Below are 27,963 nucleotides of genomic sequence, written 5' to 3' on the forward strand. Positions count from 1 at the left end.
ATGTATTGGGGGATAAGGTTTATGAGGAAATCTTGTACTCTATAATGTTCAATTTTTTATAGTAAAACTTTTGTGTGATCTTTGCCTATGGACGTAGCTCAATAAACTAAACTACATAAATATTGTGTATTCTTATTCTTTTCTTTTTTTCCTTCTTTTTTTATTATTCTCTCTGCCTATTGCAACAATGAGTCATCATTCACCAGCAAAACTACCATCTATCAAGAAATTCTAAAAGCATGCTATTTATTAAAAAAACTGAATTTCTAGATTTAAAAAAGAAAAGAAAAATAATTGAATTGCATCCCTATTTTAAGGAGGAAAGTTTCCAGCATTCTCTCTTCATCTTTGATCAAAACCTACAAAAATTCTAATTCTTTTCTAAGAGTAACGGCACAAGAAATGTATATAAGATTGATCCTATTCTTTTACAGTTTATATATATAATTAGAACCAAAAAGGAAGAACCATGGGACCAGAATAAACATGATTCACCTCAGAAAAATTAGAACCAAAGATTTCGATCGAGTCCCTCAAACTTTGACCCAACCTGAAAATAGAAGAACCATGGGTCAAATTTATTTTGGCAATCTTAGACCCTAACCAAGGTTTATATGACATTTGGGTCAAGCTAAGCCTAGAGTCGATTCAATCCACGTCGAATCACCAGAAGGTTAATTACCTCTTCTTTTGTTAGCTTCTTGTTTCTTTTTTTTTGTCCTTCCTTGATGCACAAAGATCAATTATAAAATAATAATAATAGTAACAATACAAAAATTAGATCCAAAGGTATCGATCCATTCCCCATCGTCATATTTGAGGGAGATTTTTTTTGGATTTTTGCTGAAAGACAAGGTGCCAACATAGTTGCGGACATCATTCTCATCATAGAGATAATCCCATCAAATCCCATCGTTCACCCCCCATCAAATGGTGCATGTTCTACGATTTGTTTAACCTCTCCAATCATAATGTTTGAGAACGAGACAGAAGTGGAATCTTAGAACAGTGTTTCACACAAACTAATGATGTTTCATCCCATTTAGTTCATTACCATTCCCTTTATTCCCCAACTCCCTAACCGGAAATGCTCTTGAAACCTTGTTTGTTCTTTCTCTCGCTCCCCCACTTCTCTCTATATTAAAACCATACACAAACTTGCATATAAACTAACCTCTCTCTCTCTCTCTCTCTCTCTCTCTCTCTCTCATATCTCATATGGAATCCAGTCTTCTTCTTCCCTATGGGGGCTTCAAAGCTATTGCAAAAATCGACCGGAGACCAGCCTACAAGCTGAAACCACCTTCTTTGGTCGTCGCAGTGATGGCCGAGCCTAAGAAGGCGGTCGGCGGAACGACACCGGCCAAGGACAAGACAGCGTACAAAGACAACTGCTTCGACCGTCTCGCCATCCGCCACCTATCGGAGAGCGTCCAAGCAACGACAGGTTTATCATGGATTTTTCGGTTTAATTATTTTGGCGATTTATATTAATGAACAGAGAAAGTTGACGAGATATATATATATATATATATATATATATATATATATATATATATATATATATATATATATATATATATGTATGTATGTATGTATGTATGTATAAAGAAAAGAAAGAATCGTCTGAATTATATCCATGGTTCTCTAAATACCTTCCTCATGTCATTATGGATTTTATATTGGTTTTGGGGCCCTTTGGTTGCATTAAGGTTAGAATTGTTACAACGTAATGATGATAATATCACTGTTATTACACTAGTTGTTTCTTGCGTGATGTGAATTTGTTCTTCGAATGATGTTAAGTCTTTCTTTTAATTTCTCTGAGGGGCTAAGAAAACATAAATGTTCAGTTATTTGAAAGAAAATATTTCTTTTGGGCTTATACTGTTATAGACTATAACAGTTAATATTGGCCACAATGCAAACCAAAATTATAGCAGGTTTTGAGTTCCACTAGGAATAATTTTCTTATTTTTTTGTTTTTTAAAAAATCATCAGGTTCAAACTTAGCAAAGCTTCGTAAAAATTTGACCAAACCTAAAAAATAATAATGATAATAGTAGTGGTTATTGTTGTTGTTGTTGTTTCTTGCATAAATTCTTTTGATTTGCTTAGAGTGTCTACTATTTAATATTGATGGCTCCCAGGAATGAGGAACAAGAAGGAAGGCTATGAAAGCCTAGTGGAGGCTGCGATGATGGTTATGAGGAGCTATGATGCCAAGGGACAGCAGGAATTGGTGATTCAATCACTCAACAAGGCCTTTCCAGGATTCATACTAACAATGGCAAGTCTCCCTTTTGCTTGGACAAGGATCTATAATGAAGTTGATACTATAATTCTGTTTACGTAACGCATACATGCACTCGAAAAGAAAAAAAAAGGTTGGAAAATCATCTTTTTACACATAAATATCTCGGCGCAAATCTTTGGATCTGTGCTATATCATGAGTTTAATGCGTTGGACCCAACCATTTTGCCACCATGTGGCCCTCCATTAGATTAATTTTCATGTCCATTAGGGCACAATTTAGGTCCACTCTTAAGTCTAATGACTTTGTTTTTATTGGTGTAGAGTGTGATACAAACAAAAGACTTTGAGAGATCTACATTGAGAGAATGAGGCCAACATTGTTAATAGGTCATTGTGAAAAAAAATGTTGATACATCCTCATGAAAGTTGTGATTATGTGCTCGAGACTCAAAATTCGCCATGCATCGACATCAATAGACCCATACTCCATGGTTGAATATGCTCCAATTTTCGGAAGAATTAGGTGGTGCAGCCATTCACAAAATTGTGCAAATTGGTGGGTCCCATCAATCCATGATGGTCTCGATTTAATTAGCTATGCCTATATGAAACATGCACTACATCTATGTTCCAGTATGTGGGGAATATGCACCACTATGGATGGTAGGTGATGGATGTTTGGACCCTCAAGTGTGGTTCCAATCTCAATCACTAATAGCAATAAGTACGTATGTGAGAGGTGGTCTCTTGGACACATGGTTTAGGGCTGTTGCATGCCTAGTGAAAACTTCATACAACGAATGATGTTTATTTCACAATGACGGCTAGAGACACTATCTACAGTTGGTCCCTTAGTGAAATAAAATGATTCAACTGCACCATAGACTTGCTCACCAAACAACCTCTTACTTTTAATTAATTGGTTTATTATATAGCATATGCTTCATGGAAAATTCCATCTATGGATGAGATGGAAGGAAGCAGGTAGGATTCGCCCATTCACCTTTTTCTCAAGTCATCAACATGGAAAATAGTGATGGTGGATGCATGCATCTCCACATGTGACACCATAAAAACGAGATTTGGATATTAGATGGGCAGTGCATGTTCTCATTCTCCATAATTATACTTTTATTGTTATAGAAGGATGGGAAGGCATTAGGAGGGTAGGATTGGTTTATAGATACATATGAAACAAAATTGATTTAAAACAAGTTTCTAAAACTAAAATCGAAATGAAGCCAATCATATACAAAAATCGATCTGAAATTTGGTTCTGCTTGGTTCGATTTATCGAAGTGATATTTAATGAGTTGAGCTAAAAAGGACGGGCTAAGTGCAAACACAAAAATTTCATTTTATATATTAAAAATATTAAAAAATAGAAAAAATAATATATATATATATATATATATATATATATATATATATATATATATATATATATATATATATATATATATATATATATATATATATATATATATATATATATATATATATATATATATATATATATATATATGTACATACATAGGTCGGTTTAGTTTAATGTTTTTTTTAGAAATTCAAACCAAAATCAAACCAAATTTTTTTAATTCAAGCCTTTCTTAAATTGACACCAAACTGGATTTTTTTATTAAAAAAATGATATAAATTAAACCAAAAGGACCAGTTCGTGTTGGGTTCATGGTACAGTTGATGTTTTGCGCACCCCTAGAAGGCATCAATCAATAACTCACATATGTTCCTTGAATCAACTATAACTATCGAGGATCTAAGCTTGAACGAGCTAAGCCAAGCTCAAGTTCCAACGTAAGCCAATTATCAATTGAGACTAATATCGATTGTTCGTGAACAACTCTTTTAAGAGATAGGATAAAACGTCAAGATCTTTTTACGTTATATGTGATGCGGGATTTGCACCCAGTCACCAGCAGAGTCCCCACCGATCCGAGCAGCGGAAGAGAAAGTATCCCTCAGAAGGTATTGTCCGCTTTGGGTCCGATTCGGAGGTCGAGCGTACCCGGAGCCCTCCTCACGGCGCCTCACGGTTTTGCCCCACAAAAGGCGCCTCCTAAGGGAAGGGTTATTGAGCCCCCCATTATATGGCACAGACCTTCCCGCTACACGGTCGATGTGGGACTAAATTCGGGGAACCCCTCATAACACAGCCCCCCAGCGGGGAGGTCCTGTGCCCAGGTCGGCTCCTTACTGGATAGGCGGAGGGCCGAGGCCCTTCCTCTAGCACCATCTGATGCGGGATTTGCACCCCGTCACCAGCAGAGTCCCCACCGATCCGAGCAGCGGAAGAGAAAGTGTCCCTCAGAAGGTATTGTCCGCTTTGGGTCCGATTCGGTGGTCGAGCGTACCCGGAGCCCTCCTCACAGCGCCTCGCGGTTTTGCCTCACAAAAGGCGCCTCCTAAGGGAAGGGTTATTGAGCGCCCCATTATATGGCACAGACTTTCCCGCTACACGGTCGATGTGGGACTAAATTCGGAGAACCCCCCGTAACAATATGTTTTGAGATAATTAGTTTACATGAGCTGGCTCATGTAAAATATCGCTTGTTTAACAACCTTAATTTTATATATATATATATATATATATATATATATATATATAGAGAGAGAGAGAGAGAGAGAGTATGTGAATTAGGCTAGAATACTTCTGAGAGCATTTGGCTCCAAATGCTTCCTAATCAAAATCATTGAAGGATTTTTCAAAATAAAAATCAATATCAATGATGTATAAAATAGCTAGAAACCAAAAATGATTTAATTTGGAATTCTCTTACCTAAGCATCTGGCCAGCAAAAACAAAAGATAGTGTTGCTGGTGGTCCAAACCGAGAACGATTGACACGACGGTGTGAACGGGGTTCCGCCTGAGTTGTCTTGGTTGGTGTTGGTTGCGCTCCACCTTCCGCCAAGGAACCTGCAAACAAGCCTTGCACCACCACCAGGGTGGTGATGGCCCTCCGACGGTCAAGTCAGAGGAGATTGGAGGAGGAGAGATGATAATCACAAGTGGGAGAGAGTGCTCTGGGAGGTATTGCTTACCCCCCCTTCTCCCCCCAGCCGCATATATACCTGGCTGGGAGGTCTCTCAGGGGGGTTTGTCGTCGTGGGGCACGATAGAATGGCCACTGACATGGCCGTTACGGGGCGTCGTGGAGCAGCGCTGGGTACGGTCATGGCAGGGCGTAGTGGAGCTCCGCTTTGTACGGTTGATACAGGAGATCGTGGGCAGCATCGGGTACAGCCGTTGCAGGGAGTAGTGGAGCAGGAGGCCGCGGCGTGCCTCTGGAGAATAGCCTGTCGTTATCAAAAGATCTCCGACTCGGGGTCGGAATGCTGGATCATAGGGCAGCCGACCCGGGGTCGGGCTGCGAAGCCGAGGAGGTCCGACTCGGGGTCGGAGTGCTGGATCATAGGGCAGCCGACCCGGGGTCGGGCTGCGGAGCCGAGGAGGTCCGACTCGGGGTCGGAGTGCTGGATCATAGGGCAGCCGACCCGGGGTCGGGCTGCGGAGCCGAGGAGGTCCGACTCGGGGTCGGAGTGCTGGATCATAGGGCAGCCGACCCGGGGTCGGGCTGCGGAGCCGAGGAGGTCCGACTCGGGGTCGGAGTGCTGGATCATAGGGCAGCTGTAGCTTTCCTGGATACGCGTGCCGATCACGTGGGGCATGGCGGCTCAATTCCCCCATAACAGTAGCCCCCCACTTCCGAGCCTGGAACCAGAAGGGGAACAGGTGAAGGGAGTGATGTTTCGAGATTGCCGCCATCCTTCGGAGAGGCGCGCGCGCTTCAAGCTTCCCGCCTTCTTTATGGCGTATGGCGGTTGCTGCTGACCTGGCAACCTGAGGATTTCGGCGGACATCCTTCCTTAATGGTGTCGATTCGCCTTTGGGGTGCGAGCGACCCTTCGGCGGCCAGGCGTCTTCTGGCGTCATCGAGGTGTCACTTGCCCTTTCGCCTATTTAATCGGGGGCCCTCCCCCGTCCGTCTTCTTCTTTACGGACATTTTCGAGTTTCTCCTTTGCGCTACCATTGTTGCCGCCGAAACGTTCGCTTGCTTTTCCTTTGACGCTCTCGGAGCCGTTCTTCCTCCTCTTCAAGTGAGTTTCCCACTCTTCTACTTTGAGCTCTTCATACTTTTTCTTTTTGTACTAGTGCACCCCAGTCGTTCCGGCCTTTCCCTCCTTCTTGACCCCGTCCTGACCGTAGATTGGCCATTAGGGATGGGCGAAGTGGGAGCAGATAGCATCAAGTCAAAACTGGTCGCCGAGGACTTAGACGGATTTGTGGCTCGGTACCACCTTCCCGAGGCCTGCAATGTCACGCTCCCAGGGCCTGAGGAGAGGATGTCTCATCCTCCTCGAGGGAAGATCGCCATCAATGAGGGCATCCTCCAGGCCGGGTTCCGCTTTCCCCCTTCAGACCTAGTCTTACAGGTGCTCCGGGGTTTAGGAATGGCACCGACGCAACTGGTGCCGAACTCGTGGCGTGCTCTGACGGTCTTCCAGGTTCTCTGTCGCTTGCATGCGATTCCCGCCACCTTGAACGTTTTCTGGGAGCTCTACGGCCTGAGCGGCCACCCCCAGGACAAAGGGTGGTGGTGCTTCGCAGCGCGGCGAGGGTGCGGCCTTGTCAAGGAGGGTCCTACCTCCATTCACCACTGGAAGGAGCGCTTCTTTTTCGTTGATGCAGACCCCTCCTGGGAAATCAGGGCAATCTGGGGGACGCCGGTGAAGTCCCCAATTGGCCTGTCGAAGTTGTCGAGGGAGGATTCCGAGGGCGTCGCCGCCTTGAAGGGGTTGGTCGCCGAGGGCCAGCTTCCCCCGGTGGGCCGCCTTATTTCTGAGGATACCTTGGTGAACGTCGGTTTGAGCTCGGTCCCCACCGACCGTGAGTCCGCCATCGTTTCTTTAGCTCTTTTCTTCTCTTTCGTTCCTTCTTCCTTTCGGTTTCTCAGTCCCTGACCATCCCGTCCTTCTTGCAGAGGTCGACGACGTCATGCGGTCGGTGAAGTCGAAGGCTGTTGGTAGGGCGTCCCTGCTGGAAGCAGTCCGGAGGAGGAAACGAGCTCTTCCGAGCGGGGCCCCACCGGCGAAGAAGTCCCGTAAGGAGATACCTCCGATGCCGACCGACGAGTCCGGGCCCACCGGTCAGGGAGATGTCGTGGGCACCGACCGGCAGCTGACGCTGTATCAGCCCTCCGGTGGTAAGGTTGCCGCTACTCCGGAGGTGCCACCTGAGCCTGCTCAAGACGGACGGGTCGGACGTGATCGGTCCCCGACCCGGCCTTCGACTCGGTCGGCTCCTGATGACTCGAGGAGGGACGCGCCGAGGCCCCGGCCGAGCGGGACCCTATCAATTCCTGGGGCGACCCCCGCCCCGAGCGCGATCAGCCGGACTCTTCCCCAGGCGATGGATAAGGGTAAGGCTGCAGAACCACCATCCGGCTCCGGGGAGAAATCGGGGTCTGCCTTCACTACCGATGGCGCCCGAAATCTCATCGAAACAGTGTTGCTGGAGAAGGACCGTCGGCGGGTCCGGGAGTTGGATGTCTCTGACGTTGGGGCCGCCAGCTGCGTCTGTCTCATGTCGGTGAGTGTTCTTCTGGCCGTCTTTCACCATTTATTGGCTCTGTTGTTCTCCGCCTGACTCCCTTATTTTTCCTATTTCTTAGCTCGCCCAGTACATGATTCGTCTGGAGGAGTGCTACAAGGAACAGGCGGGGCTTTTGGCGAAGGCCGAGGACCGGCTGAAAGCAATGGAAGAGGGAGGCCGGGCTGCGGCAGGCAGGACGACCGGGGACCTCGAGGCGAGGCTCCGGGAGGCCGAAGAGCGGGCACTCGGCTTCGCCGCCCTGGAGGAGCAACTGTCAGAGGCTCGGGAGCAACTCAAAGCCGCCTCGGGCCTCGAAAGCAGGGTCAAGAAGGCGGAGGAACGGGCTGAAAAGCAGTCCCGGAAGATCGCGGACTATCGAGAGCGGTGGGAGAAGGCCCAGCGGTCTGCCGACAACGCCTGCGACCGAATCCGCTCTTTTGAAGCCAAACTAGGCGAACTGGAGTCGGCCCTGGAGAAGTCATGCACGGACGTCCAAGAGCTCCGTTCGCGCCTGAAGGAAGCCGAGGCCGCTCGGGTTGCTACCGAGGCGAAGCATAAAGAGGCTCAGGCTGATCTGCTGAGGGTCTCCTCTGAGGCCGAAGGCCGGATTGTGGCGAAGGTCTTGGAGGCCAAGGCTCAGATTATGGAGCGAGCTGAGGCGGAGCTGGCCGAGAAGAGGGCGGAAATCGGGCGTCAGGCGGTAGAGGCTTATCGCCAGTCCGCCGAGTTCGCCCATGATATGTCGGAGGCAGTGCGGACCTATCGCCAGTCTGACGAGTTTGTCCATGACGCGTCGGACGCGGGGGCCGAAGCCTTCACCTTGGGCTTCGAGGAGGGCCTGGCAAGGGTGTCGGCTAAGTATCCCGAAGTTGACCTGAGCGAGATCTCCCTCCTGGACTCCTCTCCGGCGCCATCGCCTGCTGGTTCTCCTGCTGCTTCCCTACCTCCCGCGGACGAGCCCGGCGTTTCCGACCCGGGAGTTCCTCCAAGCTGACCTCTTGTACCTTTCATTGTCTTTTTTATTTTTGTATGTCGGCGTTTTGCCCAATTGTATGGGCCTCGGCCCTGAAAATTAATGCACGTTGAATATTTCTTCATCTCGCCCTCGTCCTCTTTTTTTTTTTTTTTTTTTTTTTTTTTTTTAGCTCTTGGTTGCTTCTTGCTGACTTTTGATTCCCGAAGTTCTTCCGGCGCTAGGCCAGGCATCCGAGGGTTAAACCTCAGGAAACTCTTCCGGCGCTAAGCCAGGCATCCGAGGGTTAGGCCTCAGGAAATTCTTCCGGCGCTAAGCCAGGCATCCGAGGGTTAGGCCTCAGGAAATTCTTCCGGCGCTAAGCCAGGCATCCGAGGGTTAGGCCTCAGGAAACTCTTCCGGCGCTGAGCCAGGCATCCGAGGGTTAGGCCTCAGGAAACTCTTCCGGCGCTAAGCCAGGCATCCGAGGGTTAGGCCTCAGGAAATTCTTCCGGCGCTAAGCCAGGCATCCGAGGGTTAGGCCTCAGGAAACTCTTCCGGCGCTGAGCCAGGCATCCGAGGGTTAAGCCTCAGGAAACTCTTCCGGCGCTAGGCCAGGCATCCGAGGGTTAGTCCTCAGGAAATTCTTCCGGCGCTAAGCCAGGCATCCGAGGGTTAGGCCTCAGGAAATTCTTCCGGCGCTAGGCCAGGCATCCGAGGGTTAGGCCTCAGAAAATTCTTCCGGCGCTAAGCCAGGCATCCGAGGGTTAGGCCTCAGGAAATTCTTCCGGCGCTAAGCCAGGCATCCGAGGGTTAGGCCTCAGGGAATTCTTCCGCTCGCTGGTCGGCCAAGGCTGGCGCAAGCCGAAGCGACCGGTCGGGGCTTCCGGCTAGTCTGCTCCCGGGATGATCATCGGGTTAGCCAGGCATCTGAGGGTTGTCAAGCCTCAGGGAAATTCCGCTCGTTGGTCGGCCAAGGCTGGCGCAAGCCGAGGCGACCGGTCGGGGCTTCCGGCTAGTCTGCTCCCGGGATGATCATCGGGTTAGCCAGGCATCCGAGGGCCGAGCCTCGGGAGATTCCACTCGTTGGTCGGCCTAGGCTGGCGCAAGCCGAGGCGACCGGTCGGGGCTTCCGGCTAGTCTGCTCCCGGGATGATCATCGGGTTAGCCAGACATCTGAGGGTTGTCAAGCCTCAGGAAAATTCCGCTCGTTGGTCGGCCAAGGCTGGCGCAAGCCGAGGCGACCGGTCGGGGCTTCCGGCTAGTCTGCTCCCGGGATGATCATCGGGTTAGCCAGGCATCTGAGGGTTGTCAAGCCTCAGGGAAATTCCGCTCGTTGGTCGGCCAAGGCTGGCGCAAGCCGAGGCGACCGGTCGGGGCTTCCGGCTAGTCTGCTCCCGGGATGATCATCGGGTTAGCCAGGCATCCGAGGGCCGAGCCTCGGGAGATTCCACTCGTTGGTCGGCCTAGGCTGGCGCAAGCCGAGGCGACCGGTCGGGGCTTCCGGCTAGTCTGCTCCCGGGATGATCATCGGGTTAGCCAGGCATCTGAGGGTTGTCAAGCCTCAGGGAAATTCCGCTCGTTGGTCGGCCAAGGCTGGCGCAAGCCGAGGCGACCGGTCGGGGCTTCCGGCTAGTCTGCTCCCGGGATGATCATCGGGTTAGCCAGGCATCTGAGGGTTGTCAAGCCTCAGGGAAATTCCGCTCGTTGGTCGGCCAAGGCTGGCGCAAGCCGAGGCGACCGGTCGGGGCTTCCGGCTAGTCTGCTCCCGGGATGATCATCGGGTTAGCCAGGCATCCGAGGGCCGAGCCTCGGGAGATTCCACTCGTTGGTCGGCCTAGGCTGGCGCAAGCCGAGGCGACCGGTCGGGGCTTCCGGCTAGTCTGCTCCCGGGATGATCATCGGGTTAGCCAGGCATCCGAGGGTTGTCAAGCCTCAGGGAAATTCCGCTCGTTGGTCGGCCAAGGCTGGCGCAAGCCGAGGCGACCGGTCGGGGCTTCCGGCTAGTCTGCTCCCGGGATGATCATCGGGTTAGCCAGGCATCCGAGGGCCGAGCCTCGGGACATTCCACTCGTTGGTCGGCCACTTGTCGCTCGCCGCCCATCGGGGTTTCTCTGTGCCCAGCCGCGACCGTGTTTCTCCTCTCCTCCAAGCGTTGCCTGGGGGGAACACGAGAAGGGTATTAAACGCTAATTAATGCGTTACCTGAGAAATCGGATCGCCAGTTGCTGCTGGTGAGGAGTGTTAGTTGAGCGGCCGCGATACGCGGGTTCTTCGAGGACGATGCGGCCTGGGCGCGAGCGGAGACACGTGGACCTAGGGGTATACGTCACCCGGATCGTCCTGCACAAAGAATGCGATTTAAGGAGAATGACGCTTAGGAAATTGCGGGGAGATACGCCTCGGGAGCCGGAACGGCTCCGGATTCAGTGCGCCTGCATTTATTGGAGCCACCCGTATCGGAACTACCAGGGGGCCGCAGCTTGGCTATAAATACAGGTGCAGGTACGATGGAATTTGCCAAGCCGGAGCTGCAGGTTGCCATGGATCGCGGACCTCCTCCTTGGCATATGACTGAGAGACTCCTGTCGAAGGAAAGGGGAGGCGCTCCCCTTACAACTTCAGCCAACTAGCCGTTTCATCTGGGATCAACAAGGAGGGTCTCCCCGGCGGAACTCCGCTCTAGGCGTTTCATCCGGGATCACATCTCCCCTCCTTGAAGTTCAGCCTCCCGGTTGAGCTCTGCGCCGGACGCTCAATCCGGGACCGCGCCTCCATATACTCTTCCCCCTTGAATCCCTTCTCTTCCCTACCACTGGGGAAGATGGGAATATCCTTTGGAGGCGGCGTTCCCCTGGGGGCAGCGGGAGCTTCTTCTGCGGCGGCTCCTCCTCTTTTTGGTGAGGTGCTGGATGGCGCCTCCGGTTAGAAGCACCCACTTCTGGTGGGACTGCAGCCGCCCTGGGTTGAGGGTTTGGGTCCCCACCTCTTCTTTACTTTCTTTACTCCCTAATTCCCCTCTGGGAATTCCTTGTAATCACACGAGCACGCCACTGTAACCAGAAATTATTGAAATGAAAAGTATTGCACCTTTTTAAATTGTCTTTCTGGCCTTGTTGTTCTACTGGTAATACATCCGCAGGTTAGCGGAATTCCAGCCCCTTGGAATTTCTCGGCCATCTAGGGCTTCCAACTGGTAGGAGCCAGGTCGGTTTACCCAACGAACTTTATACGGGCCTTCCCAATTTGGCGCTAGCTTCCCACCTTCCGTAGGTTGAGATGCCTTAGCTCGCCTCAGCACCAGATCTCCAATTCTGAAAAGCTTCGGTCGGACTTTGGAGTTGTAATATCGGGCCACCCTCTGCTGATACATTGCCATCCGTACCTGAGCCATTTCCCTTGCCTCTTCCAAGAGATCCAAGTTCCCTCGGAGTTGCTCTGAATTGGCCTCGGGTCGGTGCGCGGCCACCCGAGGCGAGGGGAGTCCGAGCTCCATGGGGGCAACGGCTTCCGTGCCATAGGTTAGGCTGAAAGGCGTCTCTCCAGTAGGAGTCCGTTGTGTGGTCCGATACGCCCAAAGGACATTCTCGAGTTCCTCGACCCAAGCTTGCCCCGTCCGGCCGATCCGCGCTTTGATACCTTGGAGGATTGTCCGATTTGTGACCTCGGCCTCGCCGTTGGTTTGGGGATGCGACACGGATGTGAACCGATGCTCGATCCCGAATTCCTCGCAGAAGTCCCGGAAGTGCTTGTTATCAAACTGTCGACCGTTATCCGAGATGAGGACCCGAGGTACTCCAAATCGGACAATGATGTTCTTCTTCACGAACTTCCGGACTTGTGCCTCCGTGATGATGGCCAGTGGCTCTGCCTCCACCCACTTGGTGAAGTAGTCGATGGCGACAATCAAAAATTTCCGCTGGGCCGAAGCGACGGGGAATGGTCCGAGGATATCCATTCCCCACTGTGCGAAGGGCCAGGGCGCGGTGATTGGCGCCAAGGGGACAGAGGGGACTCTCTGGACGTTGGCGTGGCGCTGGCAGGCGTCGCATTTCCGCACGTGGTCCTTCGAGTCCTCCAACAAGGTCGGCCAATAGTAGCCTTGCCTCATGATCTTATGCGCCAAGGACCTAGCCCCCAAGTGCGATCCGCAGATGCCTTCGTGGACTTCGCCGAGGGCGTAGGCCGCTTCCGCGGGGCGGAGGCACCTTAAGAGGGGGGCGGTAAACGAGGTCCGATACAGCCTCCCTTCATAAAGTACGTAGTGGGCGGACTTCTTTACAAGCCGCCGGGCCTGATCTTCGTCTTCAGGGAGGATTCCTTCGGCGAGGTAGGCGACGAGCGGGTCCATCCAAGACGGCTCCGGATCAATTGCCATCACCGCTCCAGCCCCGTCAATGCTCGGGGCATCCAGGGTCTCCAGGTAGATTGCCCTCGACAAGTTGTGCGCGTCTGCGTCCACTAGGCGGGACAACCTGTCGGCCCTGGCATTTTCGCTCCTCGGGACCTGCTGAATGTCAACACTGCCGAGGTCGGGAATGAGTGTTTGCACCTTCCGGACGTAGCTCTGCATGGTCGGGCTCCGCGCCTCGAACTCCCCTCGAACCTGCCCGACCACCAGCTGGGAGTCGGTGAAGACTTTCAGACGCCGGATGCCGAGCTCCTTGGCGAGTTTGAGTCCCGCGACTAGGGCCTCGTACTCCGCCTCATTGTTGGTCACTGGAAATCCGAACCTCAAGGCATACTCGGCTATCACTCCATCGGGATTGGTGAGGACCAGCCCAGCCCCTCCACCTTCAGGGTTCGACGACCCGTCAATGTGGAGCGTCCAGATCGGGAGATCGAGGCTGGGTGTCTCCGGCGGCTTAGGTTCCGCCTCCTGCACAGTGCACTCAGCGAGAAAGTCCGCGAGCACCTGGGCCTTGATGGCTGGTCGGGGCTGGTAGCGGATGTCGAACTCACCAAGTTCTACTGCCCACTTCACCAGCCGTCCCGCATTCTCTGGATTGCTGAGAATCTGCCGCAGTGGTTGATCGGTCAAAAGGGTGACAGAATGAGCCTGGAAATAGGGGCGAAGCCTCCTGGTCGCAGTCAGCAGCGCGAAGGCGATCTTCTCAGCCTTCGTGTACCGCGTCTCGGCATCCCGGAGGACTCGGCTGATGTAGTATACAGGCTTCTGAAGTCTTGCCTCTTCCCGAACCAGTACTGCGCTGACTGCGGTTGGGGAGACCGCCAGGTAAAGGTAGAGCATCTCCCCCTCTTGCGGCTTGGACAGCAGGGGAGGAGACGCCATGTACTCCTTGAGCTGGTCGAACGCCGCATGACATTCGGCCGTCCAGAGGAAGTCTTTTGGGCGCTTCAACACCTTGAAGAATGGTTGGCAGCGTTCGGCCGACTTTGCCACAAATCGTCCGAGCGCGGCGACCCTTCCAGCGAGCTCCTGAACCTCCTTCACTTTGGTCGGAGGGGACATATCTTGGATGGCTTTGATCTTGTCCGGGTTGGCCTCGATCCCCCGCTGGTTGACAATGAAACCGAGGAACCTCCCGGCCGAAGCACCAAAAGCGCACTTCGCTGGGTTTAGCTTCATGCGAAACTTTCGCAAGGTGGTGAAAGTCTCCTCCAGATCTGCAATGTGCTGGTCTGCATGGCGGCTTTTTACCAGCATATCGTCCACGTACACCTCCATATTCCGGCCGATCTGCTCCTTGAAGATTTTATTGACGAGGCGCTGGTAAGTGGCGCCAGCGTTCTTCAGACCGAAGGGCATTACCTTGTAACAGTACAGCCCCCGGTCTGTTATGAAGGCAGTTTTCTCCTCGTCCTGTGGAGCCATCATTATTTGGTTGTAGCCGGAGAAGGCGTCCATAAAAGACAGTAGCTGATATCCGGAAGTCGCGTCGACCAGTTGGTCTATCCGTGGAAGCGGAAAGCTATCCTTGGGGCACGCCTTGTTCAGGTCGGTGTAGTCGACGCACATCCTCCACTTTCCGCTCGCCTTCCGGACAAGTACGACGTTTGCCAGCCACTCGGGGTAGCTCACCTCTCTTATGAAACCTGCCTCCAAGAGTTTGTCTACCTCCTGGTCGACCACCCGGATCCGATCCGGGGCACAGTGTCTCTTCTTTTGCTTTACTGGTCGGTGGGTCGGGTCGACGTTGAGGGCGTGAGAAACGACCTCCGGGTCGATCCCAGGTACATCGGCCGCCGACCAGGCAAACACATCTGCATTGGCTCGGAGGAATTCCACTAACCGGAGCCGAGCTTCCAAGTCGAGGTTGGCACCGACCCGGACCGTGCGGTCCGGGCGGCCTTCTTCGAGGGGAACTTCGATTACGCCCTCGGCCGGCTCCCCGTGCCGCAAGGCCACTTCGTCTCTGGCATCAAGTGACTCGACGCTTAGGGCCTCCATGGGCTTCTTCCCTTTGAGAGTTGCTAGGAAACACTGCCGTGCGGTCGGCTGGTCACCTCGGACCTCTCCAATCCCGGCCGCTGTGGGGAACCGCATGAGCAAATGGTAGGTAGAAACCACCGCGCGAAGGGCGTTCAGTCCGGGTCGTCCGAGGATAGCGTTGTAGGCCGAGGGGACACGGACGACCAAGAACCCGAGCCGCACCGTGGCTTCTGCGGGTGCAATGCCCGCAGTCACAGGCAGCTCGATGACACCTTCGGCCGAGATAGCGTCTCCAGTGAATCCTATGAGGGGGGTGGATGTTTTGTGCAACAATTGTCGGGAAAAGCCCATCTTTTGGAAGGCCTCGTAATACAAAATATCAGCTGAGCTTCCACTATCCACAAGAACACGCCTTACATCATAGTCCGCCATAGTGAGAGAGATCACCATGGCGTCATCGTGGGGAGTCTGAACCCCCTTTACATCTTCATCACAAAAAGTGATTACATTTCCGACCCGCTGCCTCTTCGCGACGGCCACTCCTGATACTTCCGCCGAGCCCCCTGCGTTCCTCACGGGCCGAGAGCAGCCCCCAGTGATGGTGTGGATCACTCCCGCAACGGGTCGATTCTGCTCCCGAGGCTCCTGAGGGGCCGGGTCGGCTGGACGCGGGTCTGCGGGGGGACGTCGGTCGTTTACATATCGACCGAGACGCCCTCGGCGAATGAGAGCCTCGATCTCGTCCCGAAGCTGGAAGCAGTCTTCGGTATCGTGGCCGTGGTCTCGGTGGTACTCACAGTACGCCCGAGAAGGCTTCCTCCCAGGGATCTTCTTCATCTGCCTCGGGACCGGGAGGTCCTCCCGCCCCTTGACCTCCATGAGGATCTGGGCCCGGGGGGCCAGGAGTGGGGTGTACCGGTTGAAGCGTCGGTGCGGAGAACGAGGGCGTGTGGCGCCGTGGTTCCTTGCTGGTGACGGGCTTCTGCGCCGGCGTTGAGGCGTCGGGCTCCTCCTCTGGGGTGCCTCTTTTCGCCTTTTCTTCCCGGGCTTTAGAGGGGCCTCGGCGGCCTCCTTGTTCCGGTGGGAGGCTGCCTCCTCGGCGTCTGCATACTGGTTTGCCCGAGACAACAGCTCCGGGAAGCTCCGCGGCAGGCGTTTGTCCAGGGAGAAGGTGAGTCTGCCCTTCCGGAAGCCTCGCTTCAGGGCTGAGAGAGCCACCTCCTGGCTCAAATTCCGGACCTCCAGTGTTGCCTTGTTGAAGCGGGTGAGATAATCCCGCAGGCTCTCTCCCTCGTTCTGCCGGACATCGAAGAGGGAGTCGGAGACCAGTCTTCGCCGGCTACTGACGGCGAAATGGCTGATGAAGAGACGGGTGAACTGGTGGAAGGACTGGATGGAATTAGCCTCCAGGCCGGCGAACCATGCCCTTGCCGGGCCGCGGAGGGTCGCCGGGAAGGCCTTGCAGAGGAGAGGATCCGATGCTCCATGGAGGAGCATAAGAGTCCTGAAACTCTCCACGTGGTCCCGTGGGTCCGCCGCCCCGTCGTAGGGTTCGATCGCCGGCATTTTGAACCCCGGCGGGTTTAGGGTTCGCAGGATCCTTGAGGCAAGCGCCGGCTGGGAGGAGATTTCCAAGTCGGCGAAGGGATCTTTGGAGTGGCCCTTCAGGACCTGGAGCTGTCTGTGGAGATCGTCCACCCGCCGGTCCAGGGAGCGCGACCGGTGGGTGGGAGACAAGGAGCGGCGCGAGGGGGACCGACTGGAGTGCGGGCCCCTCGAGGACTGGGGTGTCTGAGAACGCGCCCGGGTCCGCCTCTCGTACCCCGCGCAGCTCCGATGAGAAGGTCCTCGCAGAATGGACCGCACTCGAGAATCCTCCCCGCGCCGGCGCTCCTCTCCATGGGAGAGGAAGGAGCGCGGGTTGTGAGGAAGAGGCGAGTGCTCGGGGAGCAGCGGCTCCTGAGCCCGCTGCGGCACCCGAGAGATCACACCCTGCAGATTCTGCACTGCCTCCGCGACGGTGCGAACCTGCTGGGCTAGCTGGTCGAACTGAGCAGGTTCGACCGTCTGAATGGGAGGAGAAGCGGTGGAATGCTGCTGAGAGTGTGTTGGGGACGCAGCAGCCTCCCGGCCAGAGGCGCGAGAGGCTCCGCGACCGGAAGCATTGGAAGCTCCGCGACCACCTCGCCGTGCCATTACGATCGTTCGGAGGTTCAGGCCCTCCTTCTAGCGCCAACTGTTGCTGGTGGTCCAAACCGAGAACGATTGACACGACGGTGTGAACGGGGTTCCGCCTGAGTTGTCTTGGTTGGTGCTGGTTGCGCTCCACCTTCCGCCAAGGAACCTGCAAACAAGCCTTGCACCACCACCAGGGTGGTGATGGCCCTCCGACGGTCAAGTCAGAGGAGATTGGAGGAGGAGAGATGATAATCACAAGTGGGAGAGAGTGCTCTGGGAGGTATTGCTTACCCCCCCCTTCTCCCCCCAGCCGCATATATACCTGGCTGGGAGGTCTCTCAGGGGGGTTTGTCGTCGTGGGGCACGATAGAATGGCCACTGACATGGCCGTTACGGGGCGTCGTGGAGCAGCGCTGGGTACGGTCATGGCAGGGCGTAGTGGAGCTCCGCTTTGTACGGTTGATACAGGAGATCGTGGGCAGCATCGGGTACAGCCGTTGTAGGGAGTAGTGGAGCAGGAGGCCGCGGCGTGCCTCTGGAGAATAGCCTGTCGTTATCAAAAGATCTCCGACTCGGGGTCGGAATGCTGGATCATAGGGTCGGAGTGCTGGATCATAGGGCAGCTGTAGCTTTCCTGGATACGCGTGCCGATCACGTGGGGCATGGCGGCTCAATTCCCCCATAACAGATAGTAATATAGCTAGTGAACAGAAATATAACAAGGCTATTTGATTTGCAATTTCAAACCATTTATCTTGATCTAAATATTTTAAAATATATACAAATTAAATTTCAGCTAATATGGATATTTTCGAGTCATAAATCAAATTAAAACATAATATCATACTATTGAAATTGTCATTTTTGTTTTCCTTTAATGCATGAGTAAAAGATCTCGAAAATTCATGAGCTTTGGTTCTAGTAATTTTATATATTATGAATCATGAGCAATAGTGTTGAATTTTATTTTGAAAGACCCTTCATTGTTGTTTATTGGAAAATATTTGGAGTAAATGATCTCAAAACATTTCAACCTAACTCTCTCTGTCTCTATGTGTATATATGTGTATGTATGTGTTATTCTGAGTCATTTGTCTTGACTTATTTATTCCTCCAATTGACTCCTTCCATAATTACTTAAATCTTTTGGAAGCAAAGTACTTAGTTAATAATATACAATACTAACTTTTGTTTAGTATTATATTACACATATTATTTTTATAAGTTAATTTTAGAACTATACTGGTTAAAATATAATATAATATATAGCAATATCAAGGCATCACTTATAAGATTTTGTTTCTTTTTTTGTTTTTTTTTTAAAATAAACAGTGCCTTTCAAAATTTATTATGATCATGAATTGTGTTAAAGAGGAGACTCAAACTTTGGTTGGAAGAATCCAACCTCTAATGACTTTACCGATCAAATCAACTACCTTTAAAATATCACTTTTCATGACTATATATTATTACATATATCATATAGTACCTTATACTGTTATAGTTGTTTTTGGTGGAGTGGAAAAGAGGGAGATCATTTCTTAATGGCTAGGTAAGCATAAAAATAGAAAGATATAATTGACATATTAGATAGAACATAAATACAAGCATGCTAGCATTCATATGTACCTATGTACATACATATTTACATGTATGAATTTACGTACATATACGTACGTACATATATATGTATATATATATTATTTGTATGTGCGCACGCACATGTGGGTGCACGCATGCATGCGTGCATGCGTGTGTAAGGTATGCATTTATATTAAAAAGGAGACAAAATCAAAGTGGGGAAGAAAATGAAAAGCTCCTCTTCCCTACCCCTTCAGTGCTAATCAGAATGATCCAAATCTTCTTGCATACCTTATCAAGTATTCTTTTATGTTTTACAATTACATAAATGTCCCTAATTCTTAATAGATCCAAACTTAATTCTAATACCATCTTTATCCAGGACTTTACATTAAAAGCTTTCTTATTCCTTTCCTTTCCTTTCAAATTGACTAACAAACAACTATGGCTACTTCATTCCAGGCTTCTATATGGAACTAGAAATTCCCTTTTTGCACTCCAATAAGTAGCAAGATGCCACTTTTACAAGTTTGCCTTTTACTCCAAGTAAAATTTTTCAAGGTTTGCCAAATGCTTTTGTCAAAAGTAAAATTAAAAGATACACAATTCATGCTATTACATAGAATAGTTAATATTAGAATAATATTTTAATCAAAATAAGATTCGCTAAATCTATTTTTGGTTTTACAAAGTTCTTTGGTTGGAACTAACCCTCATTCCCAAAACTATTTTTTTAACAAACATAATCCTGCACTTTGTGAGTAAAACGTTACCTTGTTAAAGAATGTCATAAGATTTACAAATGATATATTATTTTGATGTTTGTTTTAGTAATACAATATAAAATTTCTAAAATATCAAATATCCTCATCATAATATTTGCAGTTTTATATTTGTTTCATAGCAATAAAATTTATCTTATAATATATATCATCTCCTAAAGATAATATGTCTCTCTTTTTCTTTAATCACTTCATTTTTATTTAATTTCAAGGATAATCAGTGATAATTTCTATAATGTTAGGTATAGCTAATAAAGAGTGTGCTCATGCTATATACATAATTATAGGCAATGTAGTTATGTCAGCATGCATTATTATTATTAAGATGTTCAAGTTTAATGTAACATAAATCTCGTAATTTGATATTAAAAAGTAACAATTCCTTCCATATAGTTAGTAAATATAGATATTAAGCTTCCGATCTTTTAATTGGAATTTACTATAAGGAGATAAAAGAGTGAAACCCCCTTTTTAAAGAGCTAAAATTGATTGTACAATCAAAACTTTGATCAACCATTTACAACTACATATCTCAAATGAAAAATTAATTTTTATATTTAGAATAAATTTCTAAATTAAGCTTTTTAATCTACCGTGAAATAGATTTTTATTCAATTAATCCTATATTGATTTTTGAGAATGATAAATGTACAATGAGAAACAAACTTCAATTATTGATACAAGGAAACCTATACGTAAGAGTTTAAAGTTTTTAGTATTCTTAATTCTTGAATCATGATAAATCAAATCCTCATGTAAGAAACAAAAATACTTACATAAAGTATTCTACAAATTAATAATATAATATTTAAAACTTATGATTCTCTTGCATCTCAGATAAAATTTTTATTGCCGCCATCGAAATTTTCAAGGGAATACTTCGCTACCTTCACTACAACATTTTTCTCTTGGCTAGTCGGATATTGTGAGGTACATCAACTTGTTGTCCTTTATATTTTCAGATATTAATTTATGACACCATTATTTAAGAAGCAAAGGCTAATGCATTCTAAATTTATTCTTAAAATGGCATTAATGTATAGGCAAATAGTTAATTAAAGTTAGCAATACAATTTTTGTTATAACTTATTGATAGTATTATAGCCAGGTTTGTCATTAGTTTTGTGCTATATTTAGATTATGCCATGAAAAGCCATGATAGAAAATACGCTAAATTCAGTTATTGTCAGGGATTTCAAACAAAAAAAATCAAAATTATATTTTTCTTTTAGAAGTTAGGAGAAAGATATACTCAAAATGACTTAAAAGTGAACAGAGATCTAACCATTAAAAGATTTATATGACAATATATAGGGTACATAACTCATGAAATTTTAATAGCATAAATAACATGATCCATTTCAATGAATTTAGCATCACTCTGCGCCTAATTTTTCACCAATAAAGAACATTCCAAGATTATGCTTATCCAGAAAGGCAAAACTTACCATGATGCAAAAAGAAGAAGAAGAAATACAAAACTTCACCTAAAAATTGTTATATGCCCTTGCCTTTTAATTTTTGAGATACCAAAATTATATTTTTCAGTATCATTAAATTTTCTATTTTTGGTGAGCAGTATCATTAAATTTGATATATTCAATATGAACATATAGCTGACCAGAGTTGCACTCAATCAAATGATAACATATTCATATGTTCCTAAGACAAATTATAGTTAAACATAGTATCCAGACAAATTATAAACACATTACACGTAACTTTTCCAGGAGTTAGTTTTACTCAAATAATTCTTTGTGTTTATATATAATTAAAGAAAAATTGGAACTGATGAAATCACCATCAATATTTCATGACAATATGGTAAAGATATTTGAGTACATAATTATATATAAGAACAGCCTAATTAGATTCACAGAACATTACAAATATGATGCCAACATTTGCATATGCTTACATATAACTTATATACATGCGTGCACATACATAATATCTTTGATTGTAATATCCAAAACATGAAATTTCATAGAGAGAGAGAGAGAGAGAGAGAGAGAGAGATTTACTTTACTCTACTTATAGTTTAAATGAACAAAATTACATGCATATACAAATACACATATACGTGTTTTGATATTTAGAGCAGTTGCTTAGATGCTGAAATGAACGGTGATGTTTTGAGATAAGGTCAGGGAATCAGAAGTGCAAGGAAAAATAGAGAAGAATGTAGTCTACATCCCTAAATGCAGGTACTCTTTAATTTCTCTCTATTACTCACAATATGGAAAAGAATATCATATCATTTATGATTGAGATAAACCTCGTAATCTAGAGTTCTCTACAAAAATAAATACCAAAAATTCTAAGGAAACTATTCCTAACATAACATTAGTTTTGGTCCTTACTCAGCTTTACCAACCAATAGAGCATCTAGATTCCAAAAAATACTAGAAAGATAACGATTCAAGACATGTGCCAATAATCTAACATTTCATAATATCTCTTTAGTTCTTCAGAATATATTGTATATCCTCGTAGATATCCCACTTTAAAAAAAAATTAATCTTAATCCATCTCTAACTGCAGCTAGTTTAACAGCACTCATTAGCATCCTATATTGTTTTAAAAGAAACCTGTAAATAATGAGCTACAAATCAGGAGGTAGCCCTCTCCTAAATACCTCTAACCCTCCCAGAATCTAGGTAGAAATTTGAATCTAAATCTCTAGTCAAACCATCAAATACAGCCATGGACAGACCTTACCAGCTTGGTTAGCAGGCATCTCCACTAACGCTTTAGTTGCATGCATGTTTGGGTATGCACCACTTATCTCCATTAGTTTTGCAAACTCCAAACTTCACCCCTAATTGAATTGTTTTCAGATCCGGAAATATTTGTGATAATAGTTATAGGAATTAAGCTCATTTGCTTCACCAGTGTTTCTACCCCAAATCGACAACCGCAAATACTTGTGGCGGGCTTCTAGGCCAGGTGAAAAAGTAAGTGGAGAAATCCAATGCGCAGTGCAATATTGTCAAAAAGTTGAAGGATGCCCGTTGATCTGTTCACCATTTAAACACCAGCCGTTGGAATGAACACCAAACTAAATGTCAAACCTAATTCACCCAAACAATTTCATTGAATTGGTGTAGATCAGACCAAATCAAACCTAGGTGAACTCAATTTGATCTGACTTGGTTCCTAAATCATGACTCCCTGCTGACTTTGATCGGTGCTGATCATGATTTAATCAAACTTGACCAAACCAAAGATCTAGCCCGTAAAAACGAGCAAACCGTCTCTATATGCAGCTCAATGCGCACTCAATTAGTAAACAAGCCAAGTGTGAACCTATAAACCAAACACGAAATTGTTTCAAACTGATATGAAAATAAACATAGAACATATAACTCGGATACATTCTAGAAAACTAATTATGTTAGTTTATTTATTTCAATACCTAAAATAGTTCAATGGATGAAGTTTTAATTTGGTGGATAAAGATTCCAACTGTTGGAATTAAGTTGATCGAATGAGATTAATTGTAAGTATCTACACAATCGAATCTATCGACCTCATGCTTTTGCAAATACTTTAAAAGAAGCCACTAGCAAGCAGCTCGAGTTCTGCTAAATATCAGTTCAGCTTGGTTAAACATTAACCTCAGCCAAAATGAAGGAAAGACATCTAGTTGTCACATGATCTGACTCGGGGCAAGAGAAAAAGCCTCTACGAAGTATTATCTTATCCTAGAAAATTGGGATTCAGGGAAGTTAATGAGCTGCCCTCCCACCTGTTTGGAGGAATCAGGGGGAATGGCAGATTCAAACACCCAAAGAGACCCTCAGGCATTCAGAGATAACAGAAACTAGTTACTTCTGCATTTGCTACCACCAGTTCTGTTTTTGTAGGTTCTTGGAGAGCACCAATTGCATAGGGATGTGCACAAACCTATGCAAGATTCCAACTCAAAGGTTCATCAAAGATTCACTTGGGATGCCCATCAACATGGTTCCAAGTAAGCTTCTGCTCCTGTCACATTAAATTGCCCTGTGATGCTTAAAATATTTGACATGCACACACCCACTGTAGTCGAAAAATCAAATCGATCAAGTCAGAGTCCACTAATCATTCGGTTCCAAGCAAAAATTGGTGCAATGTGAACCAATGGTGCGGCAACCAACACTGTGGACCAGAACCCATAGCAATCATGCCTCACCCAAGCCCACCAGGTCCAACATAGCACCGAGTTTCAGCACCAGTTGGCTGTCTAATTAGATCCAGTCCAATTAAGGTTGACCAAATCTGAACAGACCACCTGATTTAACCCCACCAAAATCAAACCCTAATATGTAATCAAAACCATAGGCCGAAAAAAAAGTCTGGTTGGCTGTGGATGATTCTTGATGTGATGATTTTTGAAATGATTCTTGATTTGATCATTACATATGACTACTTGAAACTTGCAGCAAGGAAGAAAAATAGAAAGCGATATCAGACATCAAATGTCCCCACCAATATTGACCCCAAGGAGACAAGCCGACTACAATTACATAAAGCACTACTAATACTACCAACTAGTGAAAATTCAATGCATACAAAAAATAATCAATAGCAAACACACTGTTCAGGTGGAGCAATAGCCTTATGAATGATGAAGTAGTATGACAAAGGGAAAAGAACAGGTATCAGGATCTTGACGTGATCAATTCCCTGGAAAAAGATCTACCACAAGGAAAAAAAAAGAACCACTGAAAAAAGAAATAGCACAAAAACATTAAAAAACAACACATCAAAAGAAAAATTTCAACCATCTCTATTGACAACCTTCAACCAGAATGTTCTTCAGTGCTTCGTGATCTTTAATTGTGAGCCAGTCAATTTACCAAGGCAGCAAGTTGGAAGAACACACACAAATTGCAATGCTTGAAATGACATCTTGAGAAAATTGACCATAACTAGCATTGTATTTCTACAGTACCTCGGAAAAAGCTAGGCTAACTGAACACGGCATATGCAGCATAATTCATAAATTTAATGATGCAATTGCTAGGTCAGGGGCCACCAAACAACCACTTAGGGAACAGTAAAGACTAACTGAGATCCACACAGTGAGTAAAGATACTTAGCATCAACTTCTCCATTTACATGCCAAAGAAATGAAAGGTCTCCCCGAGTCCAGTCCTACATACAAAGAATGTTGGGAATTCCCACCAGCAACCATTTTATTCCACTGATTTCCATTCATTAAGTGCTTGACTCTACAATTTTTTATTAATGCACTGCAATGTGTGTTCCATTGACAAGCCAACATCCCCAAATGCTTGTCTCCCAATTCTGTCAGATCTCACTCATTACAAGCACTTTCAGGGTAAATATCAGATCTGAATGCCATGCATGCATCCAAGCATATCTATAGATATATATAGAGTATCTTGTATATTGTCAAACTTGTAGAACTTATGATTCAATTCATTGGAATATCAAACAGTAAACGTCATTATTTAACTGTATGATACATACCATACAGGTAAATACAATGCAATTTAGATAAAAAGCATGCCAAAGTTTACTAACTGCAAGCAGTATAAAATTACAGCCATGTTCAGCGAAGAGAGTTACCATGAAGTTGCCTTTAGCAAAAAGCTTCCATTGCTATTTCACTATTTATACGTATTTTCTCTATTTGCAACCCATTAACTAAAAGAGAATTTTGTGCTGATGATTATTCTACCCCGCCTAGAGATAGAGCAATCACTAAATCTTCAAGGAAAATTACAGTTTCCCCTGAATAACATCATACGAACTCTGAAGCTATTTTCTAAACAATTATATAAAATCTCTCAAAATACAAAGCCAAGAGTAATTATCTTTCAAAGATTCTCAACAAATCTTATGACTTATGACCCATATCTACAATTTAACTTGATCTCCTCCAAGAATCCTAATCTATAATTCATTTTTTTCTAACTTTGATATAAATATATTGCCGCTTTCCCAAGTTGCAGAACTGCTGAACAGCTCATAAATATATCTAAACAGCAAACCAGTGCCGGCTGCATTTATGTCATTAGCTAATGATGATTATTAGAATAGTCCGCAAGTTGAAGAGTACATCAAATAAATTATGAGGCTATGCTTGGTAAATTTCAGATTTTGAAGATATGAGCTGTGAGATGATCTTCGGCCAGCACCCTCCAGCAGATGATCCAACATTGAAGCAACCTTGCTTCCGGACATCATGTAATGCCCCACTAATTCTAGCATGCATACAAGTGAAACAGATTCACTCTTTCATTTCTAGGTGTTTTATGCTCTCCTTGTACTTTGCAGGCATAGCAAAGCAAACACATGGTGTGAATTGCTCCAGTTGACAAAGGCTGAAGTGTTATGATCTGTTAGGATTATGTACAGGCAAGAAAAGTTCCAATCGTTTTAGAGGCCAATACAATTGATTTTAATTAATTGTTTCAATTGACAAATGTCACTGCCAATAACAGTTGTGATGTATAATAACCGACTTCTTATTGTCAGCAGAGGGCCTAAGAGCATCACTCACAGATAAACCTCTGCCACCCAAAATGAAGTTCCTAAGACTGCTAAAACAGTTTTGTGAAGCAGAGGTTGGAATGAAGTTCTTTTGTTGCATTTCAATGCATCCATACACCTCCATAAGCATGATGCACAAATACATGACTCTGTGAAGGATAAGAAGAATATAAAATTCAGAGAAATATCTAATTACAATAAAAAAACCATCTTATAAATCATGGCCAAATATTGTTTGTGCTACTTCTATCATCCAATTATATATTCCAACGGGATGCTATGATGTCAGACATTCTGTAGGTCATTCTACATTGGCCCAGATGGTCGCTCAACATTGGTCCCAGTTGTCCACAGGCAGGCATAATGAGATCCTCTAAAACAGAGACAGTATATCACCAATTGATGGTTTTAAATTAAAGCAACAGAAATTTTGTCTCCATAATTAGGCAACAGATATGATTCCCCAGCAGACTGCCGGTAGATTTAAAAGTGGGATGCAAACACAGTCCTGTAACAGAATAATGCTACTTCTAGCATTCTGAGATGACCGATATGCCCACTAAATCTTCAACAGATTCTATGCTTCAACATCAGGATTCAAGTGGAATAGAGGGTCACCTACTCTCTCATGCAGTTCCAACAGCTGGCTGCAATCCCAGGAAAGCTTCAAGAGAACAAGCTAGATCCAATTTTAGTTTTTTCATCTCGGATAATCTGCACTCCTTAGCAGTAGAGAAGTCAAACGTCCATACCACTTCAATGTCTTAGAACTTTTGAGGTTCTAGGTTATAGCTTGTTGGGTAGAATATCCTAGAGATATGAGAATGAAAGGCTCAGAATTTGACATCCTTCATAGACAATTGTCCTAAACTTGATAGCTGAAACAAATCTAAAAACTTGAGGAGGCGCAGTGCGTCAGCTCTCATGTTTCATGGATGGTGTGTAGTAAGAACATCCATTAAGCATAGAATTAGCAAAATAATTACCCAAAAACATCACAACTAATGCTTAGTGAACCCAATGATTATTCCTTTCCTCCTACCAAATTATGATGAAAGATTGCTGACCATAAATACCATTGTACATGCCTCTCAAGAGAATCAAGAGTGAACAATAAATTGCGATAACCATTCTTAAATAAAAATAATGATCTTGTCCAAGAACTATTGTGTCGGAACCGAGCCCCAAACCAGTTGTCCTGTGGCACAGGTCGGTATGGCCCCGTGTCGGTCCATACCGACACCATCGAGGGGGCGAAGGAGAGGAAGAACAGAAAAGAAAAATAAAGAGAGAAGGGGGAGAGTAGGAGGGAGGCTGACGGCCCCTTGCCGACTTTCGCTTAAAAATCGTAAAAAAAAGGGGCCCCCCTCCAGGAACCGGAGGCGAAACCCCTTCTCCATCTCCTCCGCGCGGCAGCTTCTGGCTCTCTACCTCCTCCCAGGCTCTCCGCCTCCTCCGTGCTGCGGCTCCTCGACCCTCCGCCGGCTGGCCTCCACCTCCCTCTCTCTTCCTTCATCTCCCTCTCCCTTCCTCCCCCGCTCTCTCTCTCTCTTCCTCTCTTTTCTTCTCCTCCCTCTCCGTCACCAGTTCTCGTCTTGGTTGCCGGAACCATCCCGGTCCGCTGCCGGTACGACTCGATATGCCCCGAACTGAGCAGTTTGGGACAGCTCCGCCAACCATGATCTTGTCTATAGATGA

The 27,963-nt window shown here is 46.8% G+C and overlaps 1 pseudogene; it reads left to right on the top strand.

Moving 5' to 3' along the window:
- LOC103720202 lies at window positions 1–27,804 on the top strand (annotated as a pseudogene).
- The last annotated feature ends 159 nt before the right edge of the window (window positions 27,805–27,963 follow it).

This window comes from Phoenix dactylifera, chromosome 8 (genome assembly GCF_009389715.1).
Source record: "Phoenix dactylifera cultivar Barhee BC4 chromosome 8, palm_55x_up_171113_PBpolish2nd_filt_p, whole genome shotgun sequence".
NCBI lineage: Eukaryota > Viridiplantae > Streptophyta > Magnoliopsida > Arecales > Arecaceae > Phoenix > Phoenix dactylifera.